This window comes from Lolium perenne, chromosome 6 (assembly GCF_019359855.2).
Source record: "Lolium perenne isolate Kyuss_39 chromosome 6, Kyuss_2.0, whole genome shotgun sequence".
Lineage (NCBI taxonomy): Eukaryota > Viridiplantae > Streptophyta > Magnoliopsida > Poales > Poaceae > Lolium > Lolium perenne.
Window position 1 is genome coordinate 25725554 of NC_067249.2, and position 22241 is coordinate 25747794.

At 42.2% G+C, this 22241-nt stretch overlaps 1 pseudogene; it reads right to left on the reverse strand.

Annotated features, from left to right (window-relative positions):
* Positions 1-22241, reverse strand: part of LOC127310662 (uncharacterized) — a 43416-nt pseudogene that overhangs the window by 13857 nt on the left and 7318 nt on the right.

The window sequence follows — 22241 nt, forward strand, 5'->3', positions numbered from 1 at the left end:
ATTGCAATCATAAAGGGATATAAATAAGCACTTCACTATGCCATTCATAACAGTGAATAAGTATTCTGTGAAATATAGCCTAAGAGACCCACACGGTGCACACACTGTCACCTTTACACACGTGGGACAAGGAGTCTCCGGAGATCACATAAGTAAAATCCACTTGACTAGCATAATGACATCTAGATTACAAGCATCATCATATGAATCTCAATCATGTAAGGCAGCTCATGAGATTATTGTATTGAAGTACATAGGAGAGAGATTAACTACATAGCTACCGGTACAGCCCTTAGCCTCGAGGGAGAACTACTCCCTCCTCATGGGAGACAGCAGCGTTGATGAAGATGGCGGTGGTGTCGATGGAGAAGCCTTCCGGGGGCACTTCCCTATCCCGGCGGCGTGCCGGAACAGAGACTCCTATCCCCCAGATCTTGGCTTCGTGATGGCGGCGGCTCTGGAAGGTTTTCTCTGGTTTCGTCGAACGTAATAGGGTTTTCGCGACGGAGACCTTAAGTAGGCGGAAGGGCGGCGTCAGAAGGGGTCTGGGGCCACCAGACACTAGGGCGGCACGCCCCCCTCCTGGGCCGCGCCGCCACCATGTGTGGGCCCCCTGTGGCCCCTCTCTGGCGGCTCTCGGGTGTTCTGGAAGCTCCTGGGGATTCTAAGATGCTGGGCGTTGATTTCGTCCAATTCCGAGAATATTTCCTTACTAGGATTTCTGAAACCAAAAACAGCGAGAAACAGAATCGCACTTCGGCATCTCGTCAATAGGTTAGTTCCGGAAAACGCATAATAATGACATAAAGTATGCATAAAACATGTAGATATCATCAATAATGTGGCATGGAACATAAGAAATTATCGATACGTCGGAGACGTATCATGCACTCATATGCAGTGGTGCATCAAGCCTATCTTTCATCTTCTTGTCAACTATAGCCATCACCTCTTTGTACCGAAGCTCAACGTTGCCAGCGGCTTCCTTGATCTCCTTCTTTGACATCACAATCTCTCCATACGCAAATCCCATTGATGGCCGCACATCACCATCAACCAAGCGCAGCACCTTCACCAAGGGTTCAAACACCTTAATGCAAAGATGAACACCCTTCCAGAAGGCATTGCTCATAATTGTTGTTGTTGCATCCTTTCCTTTGTTCTTCGCAACTCCCACTTGGCTGACACCACCATCCTCCTTAGCACCAGCCTTTTCAGCCATGCTTTGCAAAGTGAGAAACTGCGAAGCTTCTCTCTTCTTGGTGAAGAATCTCATGCATTCCAAAGTGCGGTGGTGCCCATACACAAAGATGGTGAAAGCCTTGAATTGATCAAGTATCTTCTTGAACTTAGGCAAGTTGCCAATTCCTTGCAGCATCAAATTGACTGTGTGTGTTGCACAAGAACTCCAAAAGATGTTTGGCCTCTTCACTTTCAAAAGATCCTTGGCTCCCATGTTATTCGATGCATTGTCGGTCACAACCCGCACCACATTTTCAGCACCCATCACATCAATTTCTTTGTCAACCGGATCAAATATCATCTCACTTGTGTGTGACACATCTGATGCCTCCTTGGACTTGAGGAAGGTAACACCTTCAGCACAATGTGTGACCAGATTCATGATGCTTCTCCTCTTCATGACAGTCCAAGCATCGGTCATTAGAGAGAAACCATTCTTCATCATCTCCTCCTCACGGTCCTTCAGCAAACTCTTGGTTCTTGCATACTCAGACTTCAGCAAAGGCTCACACAAAGCATACTGAGAAGGTGGTACAAGACCAGGGCCAAACTGACCAATAGCCTCACACATCTGCTTGAACTCATCATTGTCAATTGAATTGAATGGTATAGATGCAAGTAATTGATAGGTAAAATTATTATGTTAGGATGCAAAGAAATAACCAAATGGACAATGAAAGAATAAAACAAGCTGTGAAATAAGTTTCTTACCATATAAGAATAAAACAACCTCGACCCCGTAGTTCACGCCGATTGGCCTACGCTGACTGGCTCGTTTTGATTGCCTCCTGTTTCACGGTTGTTTCCTCTGTTTCAGGAGCCCATCGCCGATTCGCCACAGTCCATCGCCAAGACTCTCCGCGCCCTGCCTCATGCCCGCGCCGAATCCACGACGCGCTCGGGGATGTGATGACGCGTAAAGCACACGCTCGTTGGGAACCCCAAGTGGAAGGTGTGATGCGTACAGCAGCAAGTTTCCCTCAGTAAGAAACCAAGGTTTATCGAACCAGTAGGAGTCAAGAAGCACGTTGAAGGTTGATGGCGGCGGGATGTAGTGCGGCGCAACACCAGGGATTCCGGCGCCAACGTGGAACCTGCACAACACAACCAAAGTACTTTGCCCCAACGAAACAGTGAGGTTGTCAATCTCACCGGCTTGCTGTAACAAAGGATTTACCGTATTGTGTGGAAGATGATTGTTTGCAGAAAACAGTAGAACAAGTATTGCAGTAGATTGTATTTCAGTAAAGAGAATTGGACCGGGGTCCACAGTTCACTAGAGGTGTCTCTCCCATAAGACGAACAGCATGTTGGGTGAACAAATTACAGTTGGGCAATTGACAAATAAAGAGAGCATGACCATGCACATACATATCATGATGAGTATAGTGAGATTTAATTGGGCATTACGACAAAGTACATAGACCGCCATCCAACTGCATCTATGCCTAAAAAGTCCACCTTCAGGTTATCATCCGAACCCCCTCCAGTATTAAGTTGCTAACAACAGACAATTGCATTAAGTATTGCGCGTAATGTAACTAGTGACTACATCCTTGAACATAGCACTAATGTTTTATCCCTAGTGGCAACAGCACATCCGTAACCTTAGTGGTTCTTGTCACTCCTCCAGATTCACGGAGACATGAACCCACTATCGAGCATAAATACTCCCTCTTGGAGTTACTAGCATCAACTTGGCCAAAGCATCTACTAATAACGGAGAGCATGCAAGATCATAAACAACACATAGATATAACTTTGATAATCAACATAACAAGTATTCTCTATTCATCGGATCCCAACAAACGCAACATATAGAATTACAGATAGATGATCTTGATCATGTTAGGCAGCTCACAAGATCCGACAATGATAGCACAATGGGGAGAAGACAACCATCTAGCTACTGCTATGGACCCATAGTCCAGGGGTAGACTACTCACACATCACACCGGAGGCGACCATGGCGGCGTAGAGTCCTCCGGGAGATGATTCCCCTCTCCGGCAGGGTGCCGGAGGCGATCTCCTGGATCCCCCGAGATGGGATCGGCTTTGGCGGCGTCTCTGGAAGGTTTTCCGTATCGTGGCTCTCGGTACTGGGGGTTTCGTCACGGAGGCTTTAAGTAGGCGGAAGGGTAGGTCAAGAGGCGGCGCGAGGGGCCCAGACCATAGGCCGGCGCGGCCAGGGGTGGGGCCGCGCCGCCCTAGGGTTTGGCTGCCTCGTGGCCCCTCTTCGTTTCGTCTTCGGACTTCTGGAAGCTTCGTGGAAAAATAGGCCCCTGGGCGTTGATTTCGTCCAATTCCGAGAATATTTCCTTACTAGGATTTCTGAAACCAAAAACAATGAAAACAAAGAATCGGCACTTCGGCATCTTGTTAATAGGTTAGTTCCAGAAAATGCACGAATATGACATAAAGTGTGCATAAAACATGTAGATAACATCAATAATGTGGCATGGAACATAAGAAATTATCGATACGTCGGAGACGTATCAGGATGATGACCCACAAGTATAGGGGATCGCAACAGTCTTCGAGGGAAGTAAAACCCAATTTATTGATTCGACACAAGGGGAGACAAAGAACACTTGGAAGCCTTAACAGCGGAGTTGTCAATTCAGCTGCACCTGGAAACAGACTTGCTCGCAAGAGTTTATCAGTAGTAACAGTTTTATAGCAGTAGCAGTAGTGAAATAACAGCAGCAGAGTAACAAAGACAGCAGTAGTGATTTTAGTAAACAGCAGGATTAAAAATACTGTAGGCACGGGGACGGATGACGGGCGTTGCATGGATGAGAGAAACTCATGTATCAATCATAGCAGGGCATTTGCAGATAATAATAAAACGGTGTCCAAGTACAAAGCAATCAATAGGCATGTGTTCCATATATAGTCGTGCGTGCTCGCAATGAGAAATTTGCACAACATCTTTTGTCCTACCGGTAGGTGGCAGCCAGGGCCTCAAGGGAAACTATCGGATATTAAGGTACTCCTTTTAATAGAGTACCGGAGCAAAGCATTAACACTCCGTGAACACATGTGATCCTCACATCGCTACCATTCCCTCCGGTTGTCCCGATTTCGTCACTTCGGGGCCATCGGTTCCAGGACAAATGACATGTGTATACAACTTATAGGTAAGACCATAACAATGATTATCTTGATGAAACAGTAACATGTTCAGATCTGAGATCATGGCACTCGGGCCCTAGTGACAAGCATTAAGCATAACAAGTTGCAACAATATCATCAAAGTACCAATTACGGACACTAGGCACTATGCCCTAACAATCTTATGCTATTACATGACCAATCTCATCCAATCCCTACCATCCCCTTCGGCCTACAGCGGGGGAATTACTCACACATAGATGGGGGAAACATGGCTGGTTGATGTAGAGGCGTTGGCGGTGATGGCGGCGATGATCTCCTCCAATTCCCCGTCCCGGCGGAGTGCCAGAACGGAGACTTCTGGCTCCCGCGACGGAGTTTCGCGATGTGGCGGCGTTCTGGAGGGTTTCTGCCAACTTCGACTTCTCTCTGTGCGTTTTTAGGTCGAGGCCGATAAATAGTCCGAAGGAGGGCGTCGGAGGCCGGCCGAGGGGGCCACACCACAGGGCCGCGCGGGCCCCCCTGGGCCGCGCCGCCCTATGGTGTGGGGCCCTCGGGCCTCCACCTGAGTTGTCCTTCTCCGGCTCCGTCAGTTTCTCGGGAAAATAGGGCCTTCTCGCATAAATTCCGAGGATTTTCCCGAAAGTTGGATTTCTGCACAAAAACGAGACACCAGAGCAGTTCTGCTGAAAACAGCGTTAGTCCGTGTTAGTTGCATCCAAAATACACAAATTAGAGGCAAAACAATAGCAAAAGTGTTCGGGAAAGTAGATACGTTTTGGACGTATCAACTCCCCCCAAGCTTAGCTTATTGCTTGTCCTCAAGCAATTCAGTTAACAACTGAGCGATAAAAGAACTTTCACGAACACATTTGCTCATATGATGTATATATTCTCATGCTATGGCTAATACTTAAGCAATTCATAATGAGATACATGCAAATAAGATCATCTAACAGCTATGTCAATCATGGAGAGGTACCAACAATTAATAATAAGCATCATGAATCATGTATATAAGCAGGATTGCAATGTTCATAAGAGAGTATGATAAAGTGGTATCTCGCTTGCCTGTATTTGATCGGCAAAACATAAATGCCCGGGCACCTCTGGAGTTCATAGAAAAACTAGAAGTAGTGATTGTCAAAGATAAAAGCATCAAAGTTATACCACAATCAATCATATTTTGAGACAAGCATATTATACTAAGAATGATAGTTGTGCTCTCAAGATAGTGCTCAAAGAAATAATGGAGACACAACATAAAAGTAGAAGATTGACCCTTCGCAGAGGGAAGCAGGGATTAACATGCGCTAGAGCTTTTCATTTTTGAAATCAGGAGTAAAATCATTTTGAGAGGTGTTTGTTGTTGTCAACGAATGGTAATGGGTACACTAACTACCTCGCCAACCGGACTTTCAAGAGCGGCTCCCATGAATTATTGCATATTTATTTGGCACTCCTTCCAACCTTTCTTTCACAAACCATGGCTAACCGAATCCTCGGGTGCCTGCCAACAATCTCATACCATGAAGGAGTGCCTTTTTATTTTATTTTTATTATGATGATGACACTCCCCCCCAACCTTTGCTTACACAAGCCATGGCTAACCGAATCCTTCGGGTGCCGTCCAACAATCACAAACCATGGAGGAGTGTCTATTTAAGTTAATTAATTCGGGACTGGGAATCCCATTGCCAGCTCTTTTTGCAAAATTATTGGATAAGCGGATGTGCCACTAGTCCATATGAGAATCTGTCAAAAGTAAATGACAAGGTTGAAAGCTAAACACCACATACTTCCTCATGAGCTATGAAACATAAACACAAATTGAGAAGCATTTTGAAGGTTTTAAAGGTAGCGCATGAGAATTTACTTGGAATGGTTTGAAATGCCATGCATAGGTATTTATGGTGGACACTTTTGGAACAACTTGGTTTTCAGGTGTTTGGAAGCACGAGCAGTGTTCCCGCTCAGTACAAGTGAGGGCTAGCAAAAGACTAGGGAGCGACAAATCAAGAGAGCAGTAACTGTCATAATCATGCTTGCGGCAAAATAAATTAACGGAGGCATAAAAATGATACAAGAACTCTGAAGCAATATAGATCATCGAGGCTTAATTGACTTTTTGTTCAGTCATATTCATGCGTGAGCATGTGCCAAGTCGATATAAATGAATTATTCAGAGGAGGATACCACAATGCCATACTTACTTATGAATAAAACAATGCAAGCAAACATCCATGACATGCTACTCATATTAATAGATTGGAGCTAAACATGAGAGATCATAAACTACTAGACTTTCTCAAATAACATATACCTCACATGAACCAACTAAGCATGCTCACATGGATGAGTATATGTACAAAAATGAAAACAAGTAGAGTTCATACCAGCCTCTCACCACAATCCAATTGTCGTAGATCGTCATTATTGCCTTTTCACTTGTGCAGCTTGGATAATATGAAATGAAAACCACGCTCCAGCCACCGAAAACCATTGAACTCATAATGAACTTTACAAACCAAAGAAGAACAGCAAATATTTTTGGTGTTTTCGAATTTAAGAACAAGAACAAGAGGAAACAAACAAACAAAGCGAAATCTTTTTGGGTTTTCTTGTAGCAAACTAGCAATAGCAAATAAAGCGAAACAAATGCAAGAAACCAAAGCAAACAAATGGTGAAGAGAAACAACAAAAATATTTTTGGTCTTTTTGTGTTTTGGGAAAGAAACAAAGCAAGAACAAGAAATAACAAACTAAAAGAAACACATAACAACAGGATGACAGAAATCTGCCAAAACCTGACAGCAGTACAGAAATCGATTTTTACAAAAATCTTACGTTGCTCAGCTCGAAAAGTGTTCAACTAATGAAAGTTAGATAACAACCTGGGGAACCTGCACAAAAATTGGCAGCTCAAAATAACGCTCTGGCTGTGCGTACGAATTTTTCTAGTAACAGTCCAGAATCTGTTTTCAGGCAGCACTTCCCCAAATATTATCCTCCTCTCATTAGAAAACCACTCAAACGAACAAAACAAGTATGTACAAGTATCCAGCAACCATAATATGCAAAGAATGAGTGATGCCGGTATACCTCCCCCCAAGCTTAGGCTTTTGGCCTAAGTGGAGTTCAATCCCATCGATCCCATGAGGTAATATCTCCGTAGTATGACGAAGATGGATCGTATTCCGGGTATGTGCTGGAAGAAGCACCCGGATACGTGACGGTGTGGTCGTGGGAGGCCTCGGCATCCTCGGAGTCATGTTGCTGGTGGAAGTCTTTTATCTTCATATGTTCATCCACCTCCTCCTTAGTGCACGACCATGATTGCCTGTCAATACTGAACAAACCTGGTTGGGGAAGAGGGATTTCCTTCTCATCCCCGTCAGAAAACAACATTCTATAGACCATATTATCTAAAGTAGAATCAGTGGTAACAAAATGATGACTCTTCATAGCAGCAATATCGAGTCTCCTAGGGGCCAATGGCACATCATTAGGATCAATAGGAAGCCTTAGATAAGTTAAAACACGCAGTGCAATAGTTCCTCCAAAAATAGGCCCCCTGTTAGTCAGGCGGCGAGCAATAAGAGAACCAAGATGATAAGATGTCTGACCAGTAAGTGCAATATTCAAGAAAGCAAGATGGTAACTAGAAATATTGCTAGTGTTCTCCCTACCAAGAATGCTGGTAGCAATATAGTATGCAAAATACTTAATGGCGGGGAGTTGAATGTTCCTTATCTTGCCACGCTGAATGGTGCGACAATCATCATCGGTGATCCCTCGATAGAGCTCCAACAGGTCCCAGGGGTTGTCATCAATCCTACTTGCTGTACCTACAGGGGCAATATCCAATGCACGACAAAAATCTTCCAATCCCATAGTAACAGGATTACCATAGATCTTGAATGCAACTGTCGGCTCATATTGCTTGTTGTGGAACTTGAAGCTCTCGACGAAGATTTTGGTGAGCATGTAGTATTGCTCCCTTTCATCTCCCACATAGGTGGTTAAGCCCGCCCTGTTGACAAGGGTAGAGAAATCCTCCAATATCCCTGCATTCCTCAGAAAATCATAACATGGAAAAGACGAAGCATTAGGAGCCCCGTTGTCCTCTTCGGGCGCGAAGCTAGGCGCGATGATATCCTCATTGTACGATCGCCTAATCCGGGTGGCGGCCCTAGAAGGCCTCCCGGTGCTGGTTGTTCCTTTCTTGAACAACTCTCCAAAGTTGAACTTCTTCATCCCTTCTCTGAAATTTTCAACAAATGATATAAAATTTGATTTGGTGACATATAATTGAGGGAAACTACCATAGGAACTTGCTAGAGTACTAATCATGCATCAAAACTAGTTTCTACCACTTAGAACAAGCATGCAAGCTCACTAAACATGTTACCTACAGCAGCAAAATATTCAAGATATACTCAACCAAACAAAATTCTACTTGGATGGGTGGAGGAGTCACATACCAAAGAGCAAATGTGCCAAATTTCAGCAAGAAATCTGGGCTGAGCAAAGAGATCGAGAAATCTGGAGCTCTGGAGCAAAAACGCGAGTGAGAGGAACTTGGTACGAGTTTTTTCGGGAGAGAGAAGGTGCTAGGAGAAAGAGATGGCAAAGTGGGGCAAGGAGGGGCCCACACCACATGGTGGCGCGCCCACCACCTTGGCCGCGCCGGCCTGTGGTGTGGCACCCTCTGGTGCCCCATAGGTCATCCTCTGGTGCTCCCAGGTGCCTCGTCGAAAAATAGGACCAACGGTATAATTTTTGTGAATTTTTGAAAACTTTGAAAAATGCACATTTCTTGGTATTTAATTCATTATTACTGGCCAGGAAAATTTTTGAAATCTTCGATTAACTAAGGAACTTTGCAAATAAAAAGTGCTACAGCAACTAGAGCAAGTGGAGGAAGAAAGAGATGTTGTTTACCTCCTCTATGCATATAAATGGTATTCGTTAACAAGGTTGATCAAGTCTTGCCACCAAATAAATTTTACATAGCATAAGAAGAAATAAACCTCAAATCAATCATGTTACCTTGAATTGTATTGATATGGATCCAATCACGAGAGTTTGATATTCTTCCTTAGGCTCATATATAGGACAATCGATAGTTCCCACTTTGATAGTTCTCACATTAGAAATAGTATTAACTCCACACGCTTTCTCAATCCTCTTGGGAAAATAAACGGTATGCTCCCTATCATCAACATTGAAAGTAAACTTTCCTTTATTGCAATCAATAACAGCCCCGGCGGTGTTAAGAAAAGGTCTCCCAAGAATAATAGACATATTATCATCTTCAGGCATTTCCAACACAACAAAATCAGTTAATATTAAGCAGTTAGTAGTAACTTGAACAGGAACATCCTCACATATACCAACAGGAATAGCAGTAGATTTATCAGCCATTTGCAAAGATATATCAGTAGGTATCAACTTATCTAAGTAAAGTCTCTTATAAAGAGAAAAAGGCATAACACTAACACCGGCTCCCAAGTCACATAGAGCAGTTTTAACATAATTATTCTTAATAGAACAAGGAATAGTAGGTATACCTGAGTCGCCCAACTTCTTTGGAACTTTGCCATTGAAAGAGTAATTAGCAAGCATAGTGGAAATTTCCTCATTGGGGATTTTCCTTTTGTTAGTAACAATATCTTTCATATACTTTGAATAAGGAGGCAATTTAATAGCATCACCAAAGGGATTTGCAAGAATAAAGGTTTCATCCAATCGCAAAATTTATTATAGTGTTCTTCTTCCTTTGATTTTAGTTTCTTAGCAGGAAAAGGCATTTGCTTTTGCACCCAAGGTTCTCTTTCATTACCATGTTTCTCAGCAATAAAATCTTCTTTAGTGTACTTTTTATTTTTAGCATGCTTTTCAGGTTCTTCTTCAACCTCTTCTTTATCAGGAGTATCATTCTTATCATTATCTTTATCATGTTCATTACCACTTTTAGTTTCAAACATCGAAATAGAAATACTATTAGGATCATTAACAGGTTCAGAGGATTCTACAACATTTTTATGTTTCTTCTTCTTTTTCTTCCTAGAATGAGCACTAGGTTCAATGTGTTGAGAATCTTGTTCAATTCTTTTGGGATGCCTTTCAGGATATAGAGGATCCTGGGTAGAGACACCACCTCTAGTTGTTACTTTATAAGCATGTTTCTCTTTAGAATTATTCCCTAACAAGTCATTTTGCACTTTAGTGAGTTGATCAATTTGAGTTTGAATCATATGAAAATGTTTAACAAGCATCTTAACATCATTGGAGGTTCTCTCCACAATATCATGCAATTCACTAATAGCTCGAGAATTTTCCATTAAATGATTCTCTACTCTCATATTAAATTTTTCTTGCTTATCAATATAATTATCAAACTCATCTAAGCATTGTGCAGGAGGTTTCGAATACGGAATATCTTCCCTAGTAAAGCGTTGAAGGGAGTTTACCTCAATCATGGATGAAGGGGGAATTATCTCACATATATCTTCTATGGGAGGTAGATTCTTCACATCTTCAGATTTAATACCTTTCTCCTTGAGAGACTTCTTGGCTTCCCTCATATCTTCATCATTCAATTTAATTAAACCCCTCTTCTTCAATATTGGCGTTGGAGTTGGTTCAGGCGTAGTCCAATCATCATGATTCCGGCTTATTTTAGCCAATAATTCTTCAGCTGCCCTGGAGTTCTTTTCCTGAAAACACAACCAGCACAACTATCCAGGTATGCCCTAGACTCAATGGTTAGTCCGCTATAAAATATATCAAGTAAATCATGCTTTTCCAGATCATGATCAGGCCGAGCTCTAATAAGAGAGCAAAATCTCGCCCAAGCCTCAGGCAATTTCTCTTCATCTCCCTGGTCAAAATTATAAATTCTCTGCAAAGCAATATGTTGAGCACTAGCAGGAAAGTATTTACGGAAGAAAACATCAAGCAATTCTTTTGGACTTTTAATAGAATTAGGTGGCAAATTATTATACCAAGTTTTAGCGTCATCCTTTAATGAGAATGGAAAGATTTTAGCAACAAAGTAAGTACGCATCTTGACATCATCAGAAAACAAGCTACTTAGAGTAGATAACTCAGTCATGTGTTCAACAGCACTTTCTTTTTCAGTACCACAAAAGGGTGTTTTCTCAACAATAGCTATATGAGAGAGATCAAGAGAAAAATCATAATCTTTATCCTTAATGTTTATGGGAGATGTGGCAAATTTTGGATCAGGAGACAGTTTATATCTAACAGCATGTTCTGCAAGCAACTTTTTAATTTTTCTTGCATCAGTAGTAGCATTGCATTTTTCAATAAAATCATCATTAAGCTCCACATAATCTTCATCAGGATCATCACTAAAATAATCAAGTTCGGGTGAATTAACAGGTGTAGTAGCATTAGGAGTTTCAGTATTTTCAATTTGTCTAGACCTAGCAATTGTAGCATCTAGAAAGGATCCCAAAGAACCACTATCATCAAGCACAGCAGAAATATTATCAATATTATGAGAGTTTTCAGATTCAGCAGAAGTACCCGCATGTAAAGCATGCGGCGGTGAAACAAGTTTATCAATCACAGATGGTGAATCAAGTGTAGCGGAGGTATTCAGAATTGTACCTTTTCTTGTAGTGGATGGTAATATGGCGACCTTAGTATCGCGAGGTTTACCCATGATGGAGAATTTGCAGCGAACAATATCAATCCAAGTGAACTTCCAAATAAAGCTATGCTCCCCGGCAACGGCGCCAGAAAATAGTCTTGATGACCCACAAGTATAGGGGATCGCAACAGTCTTCGAGGGAAGTAAAACCCAATTTATTGATTCGACACAAGGGGAGACAAAGAACACTTGGAAGCCTTAACAGCGGAGTTGTCAATTCAGCTGCACCTGGAAACAGACTTGCTCGCAAGAGTTTATCAGTAGTAACAGTTTTATAGCGGTGGCAGTAGTGAAATAACAAAGAAGAGAGTAACAAAGACAGCAGTAGTGATTTTAGTAAACAGCAGGATTAAAAATACTGTAGGCACGGGGACGGATGACGGGCGTTGCATGGATGAGAGAAACTCATGTATCAATCATAGCAGGGCATTTGCAGATAATAATAAAATGGTGTCCAAGTACAAAGCAATCAATAGGCATGTGTTCCATATATAGTCGTGCGTGCTCGCAATGAGAAACTTGCACAACATCTTTTGTCCTACCAGCCGGTGGCAGCCGGGCCTCAAGGGAAACTACTGGATATTAAGGTACTCCTTTTAATAGAGTACCGGAGCAAAGCATTAACACTCCGTGAACACATGTGATCCTCACATCACTACCATTCCCTCCGGTTGTCCCGATTTCTGTCACTTCGGGGCCATCGGTTCCGGACAGCGACATGTGTATACAACTTATAGGTAAGACCATAACAATGATTATCTTGATGAAACAATAACATGTTCAGATCTGAGATCATGGCACTCGGGCCCTAGTGACAAGCATTAAGCATAACAAGTTGCAACAATATCATCAAAGTACCAATTACGGACACTAGGCACTATGCCCTAACAATCTTATGCTATTACATGACCAATCTCATCCAATCCCTACCATCCCCTTCGGCCTACAGCGGGGGAATTACTCACACATGGATGGGGGAAACATGGCTGGTTGATGTAGAGGCGTTGGCGGTGATGGCGGCGATGATCTCCTCCAATTCCCCGTCCCGGCGGAGTGCCAGAACGGAGACTTCTGGCTCCCGCGACGGACTTTCGCGATGTGGCGGCGTTCTGGAGGGTTTCTGCCGACTTCGACTTCTCTCCGTGCGTTTTTAGGTCGAGGCCGATAAATAGTCCGAAGGAGGGCGTCGGAGGCCGGCCGAGGGGGCCACACCACAGGGCCGCGCGGGCCCCCCAGCGGCCGCGCCGCCCTATGGTGTGGGGCCCTCGGGCCTCCACCTGAGTTGTCCTTCTGGCTCCGTCAGTTTTCTGGGAAAATAGGGCCTTCTGCATAAATTCCGAGGATTTTCCCGAAAGTTGGATTTCTGCACAAAAACGAGACACCAGAGCAGTTCTGCTGAAAACAGCGTTAGTCCGTGTTAGTTGCATCCAAAATACACAAATTAGAGGCAAAACAATAGCAAAAGTGTTCGGGAAAGTAGATACGTTTTGGACGTATCAGGGGACTACTGATGGGGATATGCCCTAGGGGGCCCATCACCCAGCTCACTCGCCAGATGAAGAGAGCCCAGGACAGCTCCAGTCGGCGGGCGACTGGGCCAAGCGCCATATCGACTGAGCCCGGAGCGACTGGATCTGCACAAGGCCCATGAAGAAGCGTAGTGGCCCAAGAGGCCGTATACCTGTAAACCCTAGGTGGCTGCATATATAAAGCCACCAGAGGTACCTCCTTGAGGAGACATTCCCACACATAATCTCTCCTTAGATCTAATCTCCCCCTCCGCCTCCGGCGGCTACCACCAAGCAAGTCGCCTAACGCTGGCGACACTATGATCATAGTAGATTTCTAGCAGGACGTAGCGATCCTCCACCGATGGGACGTGAACCTAGGTACATCGTGTGCCGACTCGTTTTCGGAATCTCCAACGCCGCCTTGCTCTACATCTCTCATGTGCTACCCCGTAGCATCTACCATGGTCAAAACCTCGACACCATATATATACATCCATATTGCAATATACTTTTGTGCTTCAAGTGTTCTTTCATCCCACTTGGCCTGACTAATCTTCATTTGCTACAGTCTTGTTGCTCGTATCAACTTGGGGTCAATAGTGCGTACCCACTTATCCATAGGACCTATCACATGAGGGTCTGAGCTACCAATGAGAGTAACATCTTCATCATCTCGTCCTTGGCAAGTGGATGATGCATTGATAGTCACAGAATCTCTCACTTCCTTCTCATGATCAGACTTTTGTTGCTTCTTTGATGATGTTGCTGCAAAAGCTTTGAGGCAGGCTTCTCTAGATTCTTCGGTTTTTCAAATTTTTATGGATTTTCGGGTATATAGGGAAAATAAAACAAAACAAAAACAAACTAGACAAAAGTAAACTAAGCAAAGTAATACTAGACAGAAATAAACTAAGCACAAATAAACTAGACAAAAGTAAACTAAGCAAAACAAAATAAAATAAAACAGAGAGAGAGGTAGAGTGTACTCCCCAGGTGAACTTATGAGTAGAGCTATGCCTCCCCGGCAACGGCGCCAGAAAACAGTCTTGATAACCCACAAGTATAGGGGATCGCAACAGTCTTCGAGGGAAGTAAAACCCAAATTTATTGATTCGACACAAGGGGAGGTAAAGAATACTTGTAAAGAATACTTATAAGCCTTAACAACTGAGTTGTCAATTCAGCTGCACCTGGAAAAGCACTAGTAACAGGGGTGATGTGAAAGCAGCAGTAATATGAGAGCAAAGAGTAATGATAACACATCAGCAGTAATAGTAACACAGAGGCAATGGCACCAGAAAATAGTTGATACTACTTCCAATGTCATATAGAACGAGTATATGATGATGAGAGATGGACCGGGGTTCCCAGCTATCTACACTAGTGGTAACTCTCCAATAACAAGTGTCGGGTGAACAAATTACAGTTGGGCAATTGATAGGATTGAAATAGCATTAAGACAGAACATCAAGATCATTAATCATGTAGGCATGTTTTCCATATATAGTCATACGTGCTTGCAATGAGAAACTTGTACAACATCTTTTGTCCTACCAGCCGGTGGCAGCCGGGCCTCTAGGGAATCTACTGGAAATTAAGGTACTCCTTTTAATAGAGCACCGGAGCAAAGCATTAACACTCCGTGAAAACATGTGATCCTCATATCTAAGCCTTCCCCTCCAGTTGTCCCAATTTCTGTCACTTTGGGGCCTTTGGTTCCGGACATAGACATGTGCATACAACTTGTAGATACAATCTAAGCAATAAGTATAGAGCTTAAATCTAAGATCATGCCACTCGGGCCCTAGTGACAAGCATTAAACACAACAAGATTGCAGCAACAATAACTTCACAAACTTTATAGATAGACTAATCATAATGTAACAATCCATCGGATCCCAACAAACACAACACCGATTACATCAGATGAATCTCAATCATGTAAGGCAGCTCATGAGATCATTGTATTGAAGTACTCGGGGGAGAGAATACCAACTAGCTACAGCTAGAACCCGTAGTCCATGGGGGAACTACTCACGGAGCATGATGGAGGCGGTGGCGTCGATGGAGATGGCTTCCGGGGGCACTTCCCCGTCCTGGCAGGGTGCCGGAACAGAGACTTCTGTCCCCCGAATTGGAGTTTCGCGATGGTGGCGGCGCCCCTGGAGTCTTTCTGGAGTTTCGTCAATCGGTATCGCGTTTTTAGGTCGAAAGGGCTTATATAGGCGAAGAGGCGGCGCAGGAGGGGCACCAGGGCGCCCTCCCCATAGGCCGGCGCGACCAGGGGCCTGCCCGCGCGGCCCTATGGTGTGGGGGCCCCAGGCCTCCCCTCCGACTCTCCTTCGGTGTCCTGGTCCGTCTCGGTGAATTATGATGTTTGGTCTTCGTTTCATCGAATTCCGAGAATATTGCCCGAACAGCCTTTCTGGAACCAAAAACAGCAGAAAACAGGAACTGGCACTTCGGCATCTTGTTAATAGGTTAGTTCCGGAAAATGCATAAAAACATTATAAAGTACAAGCAAAACATGTAAGTATTGTCATAAAACAAGCATGGAACATCAGAAATTATAGGTACGTTGGAGACGTATCAGCATCCCCAAGCTTAATTAGTTCCTGCTCGCCCTCGAGTAGGTAAACGATAAAAATAATAATTTCTGTAGTGACATGCTACTTACATAACCTTGATCATACTATTATAAAGCATATGAGATGAATTCAGTGACTCAAGGCAATGATCTATAGTTGCTAACAAATAGATAACATATAGCAAAACTTTTTATGAATAGTACTTTCAAGACAAGCATCAAAAGTCTCGCATAAGAGTTAACTCATAAAGCAATAAATTCAAAGTAAAGGCATTGAAGCAACACAGAGGAAGATTTAAGTTTCAGCGGTTGCTTTCAACTTTCAACATGCATATCTCATGGATAATTGTCAGCACAAAGTAATATGATGAATGCAAATAAGCAAGTATGTAAGAATCAATGCACAGTTGACACAAGTGTTTGCTTCTAAGATGGAAGGAAGTAGGTAAACTGACTCAACATAAAGTAAAAGAATGGCCCTTCGCAGAGGGAAGCAGGGATTAAATCATGTGCTAGAGCTTTTTAAGTTTTGAAATCATATAGAGAGTATAAAAGTAAAGTTTTGAGAGGTGTTTGTTGTTGTCAACGAATGGTAATGGGTACTCTAACTACCTTATCAACCAGACTTTCAAGAGCGGCTCCCATGAAGGACGTTATCTCTACCAGCAAGGTAGATCATCCCTCTTCTCTTTTGTTTACACATGTACTTTAGTTTTATTATTTATGGATGACACTCCTCCCAACCTTTTGCTTTCACAAGCCATGGCTAACCGAATCCTCGGGTGCCTTCCAACATTCACATACCATGAAGGAGTGTCTATTTGCAAAATTAAGTTGCTTACTGATAGATCAGGGCAAAACACGTGAAGAGAATTATTAATGAAGGTTGATTAATTGGGGGCTGGGAACCCCGCGCCAGCTCTTTTTGCAAAATTATTGGATAAGCGGATGAAGCCACTAGTCCATTGGTGAAAGTCTGTCAGGAGTAAATGACAAGATTGAAAGATAAACACCACATACTTCCTCATGAGCTATAAAACATCAACACAAATTGAGAAGCATTTTGAAGGTTTAAAGGTAGCACATGAAGTATTTGCTTGGAATGGCAGGAAATACCACATAGTAGGTAGATATGGTGGACACACATGGCATAGGTTTTGGCTCAAGGTTTTGGATGTACGAGAAGCATTTCCTCTCAGTACAAGGCTTTGGCTAGCAAGGTTGTTTGAAGCAAACACAAGTATGAACCGGTACATTAAAACTTACATAAGAACATATTGCAAGCATTATAAGACTCTACACTGTCTTCCTTGTTGCTCAAACACTTTTACCAGAAAATATCTAGACCTCAGAGAGACCAATCATGCAAACCAATTTCAACAAGCTCTACAGTATTTCTCCACTAATAGGTTTAAACTACATGATGCAAGAGCTTAATCATGATCTACTTGAGAGCTCAAAACAATTGCCAAGTATCAAATTATCCAAGACAATATGAGGCATTTTCTTTTTCCAACCAGATAGCAATAAATGCAATAGCTTCCAACTTTTATCATTGAACATTAAAAGTAAAACGAAGAACACAAGTGTTCATATGAAAAAGCGGAGCGTGTCTCTCTCCCACACAAGGATTGCTAGGATCCGAATTTATTCAAACACAAACAAAAATAAAAACAAACAGACGCTCCAAGTAAAGCACATATGATGTGACCGAATAAAAATATAGTTTCAATAGAAGAACCTGATAAGTTGATGAAGAAGGGGATGCCTTGGGCATCCCCAAGCTTAGACGCTTGAGTCTTCTTGAAATATGCAGGGATGAACCACCGGGGCATCCCCAAGCTTAGACTTTTCACTCTTCTTGATCATATATCATCCTCCTCTCTTGACCCTTGAAAACTTCCTTCACACCAAACTTCTCATAAACTTCATTAGAGGGGTTAGTACTCAAAAAACTTTAATCCACTTTAGCCCTGTAGTGACACATTGCAAGAACTCAATAAAACATTAGCTACAGCTCTCCACGTCTAGAAAGCCTCACTTAAAGTCCACAAGAGACAATGCAAAAAACAGAGACAGAATCTGTCAAAACAGAACAGCCAGTAAAGACGAATTTTAAACAGGTACTTCCGTTGCTCAAATAAGAAAACTCAAAACTAATGAAAGTTGCGTACATATCTGAGGAACACGCACGTAAATTGGCATATATTTCTGAGTTACCTACAGAGAAAACAGCCCAGATTCGTGACAGATAGAAATCTGTTTCTGCGCAGAAATCCAAATCTAGCATCAACCTTCGATTAGAGGCGTCATTTGGCACAACATTGCAATAAAATAAAGATAAGGAGAGGTTGCTACAGTAGTAACAACTTCCAAGACTCAACAAAACAGTAGCAAAATAAACACATGGGTTATCTCTCAAGAAGTGCTTTTCTTTATAGCCATTAAAATGGGCTCAGCAATTTTAATGAGGCACTCGCAAGAAATAAGAGTTGAAGCAAAAGAGAGCATCAAGAAGCAAATTCAAAACACATTTAAGTCTAACCCACTTCCTATGCATAGGAATCTTGTATACAAATAAATTCATGAAGAACAAAGTGGCAAGCATAGGAAGATAAAACAAGAGTAACTTCAAAATTTTAAGCATATAGAGAGGTGTTTTGTTACCATGCAAATTTCTACAACCATATTTTCCTCTCTCATAATAATTTTCAGTAGCTTCATGAACAAACTCAACAATATAACTATCACATGCAGCATACTTTTCATGATTCATAAACACATAATTTTTATCAGGTTCAAGAATAGTGGAATTAAAACTTTCAAACCCACTTCTAGCAATAATATAACAAGATGATTGATCAATCTCAAGAGATATGTGACTCATAGATAAAGTCAAGACCTCTCCAATCCCATTTTCATTAGTAGTACAATTAATAGTATCAAGTAACATAGGACCATCATCTAGAGATTTATCATAAACATTTGCCAAGCAAAACTCTTTAGTACCATGCATTTCGACATCAGGCATAAACAAAGCATTATCATAAGATTTATCAAAATAGCATGGATTATCGTAGATAACAGGAGCATAATTATTCTCACAAGTTTTACTCATAGGGAATATTTCAAGAGAATCCACAGGAACATAATATTCAACCTCCTTTGGTAAGCATGGAGGACAATCAAATAGTGTAAGAGATAAAGAGTTACTCTCATTAGAAGGTTGGCATGGGTAGCTAATCCATTCTTCCTCCTTTTGTTCATCACTCTCCTCTTCTTTTTCATCCAATGAGCTTTCAGGTTCATCAATTTCTTCTTCCACAGGTTCCTGCAAATTGTGAGTGCATTCTTGTGCATTAATGAGTCTCTCATTATAATCAATGATATAAGGATTATCACTGTAGCTTTCTATGCAAAAATTAAGGATAGAAGAGACATAATCTTTAAGGTCCTTACAAACAACACAAGTTTCATAATTTTTAACAATGAAGGATTCTATCTCAGAGGCTCCCATAAACATGACAAATTGTTCTACCTCTTCGAACCCAAAATGAAGATAGCTATTCCAATTATAGTTCTTAATTAAAAATTCCTCACTAAAGCCACATTGAAATTTAACATGTTTAGTATCCTGTTGAGAGCAACAGTTTATATCATGGCGTTTAAGCAAGATTTTAGCAATTGTATTCAATTTTTCTATCACAGCACTCATAACTTTTCCCGTTCTTGATTCTCTATAATTATTATATAATTCAATAAGCTCCAAGTAGGTTGTAGGTTCTCCCATAGCAACAGTTTTTAATTTTTCGGTTTTTCAAATTTTTATGGATTTTCGGGTATATAGGGAAAATAAAACAAAACAAAAACAAACTAGACAAAAGTAAACTAAGCAAAGTAATACTAGACAGAAATAAACTAAGCACAAATAAACTAGACAAAAGTAAACTAAGCAAAACAAAATAAAATAAAACAGAGAGAGAGGTAGAGTGTACTCCCCAGGTGAACTTATGAGTAGAGCTTTGCCTCCCCGGCAACGGCACCAGAAAATAGTCTTGATAACCCACAAGTATAGGGGATCGCAACAGTCTTCGAGGGAAGTAAAACCCAAATTTATTGATTCGACACAAGGGGAGGTAAAGAATACTTATAAGCCTTAACAACTGAGTTGTCAATTCAGCCGCACTGGAAAAGCACTAGTAACGGGGTGATGTGAAAGCAGCGAGAATATGAGAGCAATAGTAACAAGAATAACACAGCGAAGAATAGTAACACAGAGGCAATGGCACCAGAAAATAGTTGATACTACTTCCAATGTCATATAGAACGAGTATATGATGATGAGAGATGGACCGGGGTTCCCAGCTATCTACACTAGTGGTAACTCTCCAATAACAAGTGTCGGGTGAACAAATTACAGTTGGGCAATTGATAGGATTGAAATAGCATTAAGATAGAACATCAAGATCATTAATCATGTAGGCATGTTTTCCATATATAGTCATACGTGCTCGCAATGAGAAACTTGTACAACATCTTTTGTCCTACCAGCCGGTGGCAGCCGGGCCTCTAGGGAATCTACTGGAAATTAAGGTACTCCTTTTAATAGAGCACCGGAGCAAAGCATTAACACTCCGTGAAAACATGTGATCCTCATATCTAAGCCTTCCCCTCCAGTTGTCCCAATTTCTGTCACTTTGGGGCCTTTGGTTCCGGACATAGACATGTGCATACAACTTGTAGATACAATCTAAGCAATAAGTATAGAGCTTAAATCTAAGATCATGCCACTCGGGCCCTAGTGACAAGCATTAAACACAACAAGATTGCAGCAACAATAACTTCACAAACTTTATAGATAGACTAATCATAATGTAACAATCCATCGGATCCCAACAAACACAACACCGATTACATCAGATGAATCGCAATCATGTAAGGCAGCTCATGAGATCATTGTATTGAAGTACACGGGGGAGAGAATACCAACTAGCTACAGCTAGAACCCGTAGTCCATGGGGGAACTACTCACGGAGCATGATGGAGGCGGTGGCGTCGATGGAGATGGCTTCCGGGGGCACTTCCCCGTCCCGGCAGGGTGCCGGAACAGAGACTTCTGTCCCCCGAATTGGAGTTTCGCGATGGTGGCGGCGCCCCTGGAGTCTTTCTGGAGTTTCGTCAATCGGTATCGCGTTTTTAGGTCGAAAGGGCTTATATAGGCGAAGAGACGGCGCATGAGGGGCACCAGGGCGCCCTCCCCATAGGCCGGCGCGGCCAGGGGCCTGCCCGCGCGGCCCTATGGTGTGGGGGCCCCAGGCCTCCCCTCCGACTCTCCTTCGGTGTCCTGGTCCGTCTCGGTGAATTATGATGTTTGGTCTTCGTTTCGTCGAATTCCGAGAATATTGCCCGAACAGCCTTTCTGGAACCAAAAACAGCAGAAAACAGGAACTGGCACTTCGGCATCTTGTTAATAGGTTAGTTCCGGAAAATGCATAAAAACATTATAAAGTACAAGCAAAACATGTAACTATTGTCATAAAACAAGCATGGAACATCAGAAATTATAGGTACGTTGGAGACGTATCACCGCCGCAGCGCACGCTCAGCTCACCAACCGCCTAAGCGGTACCTAAGCGCCGCTTACCGCCTAAATCAACGCTTCCGCCCATAGCACAGCGTTTTGCCGTCGCTCCGCGCGTAAGCGTACGCTTTTTGGAACCTTGAGAAAATGGGATAAACTGAGATACGAGAAAAATGAAGAAAGAGACCAAGAGGCAATGAACAATGTAGACTGAGGAAAGAGAGAAAATAAGAGACCAAGAGACAATGAACAATGTACACTGATCACTAACATTGATCGATGAAGAAAGAGAACTAAGAAAGAGACTAACAATAGCATCCATGAAAGATAAGACTGAACAATCGAGGACTTATCTAACACTGATCAATGACATTTATTAGCAGTAAAAAATTGGAAAACATTTTCAAATGATAGAGTTCTTTTCATAGAATTCAGAAACAAAGAAACCGGTGCACATTGGTAATTTTTTTTTTGATATTCAATACCACATATATTCATAATAACAAATAGTACATGGTAGAG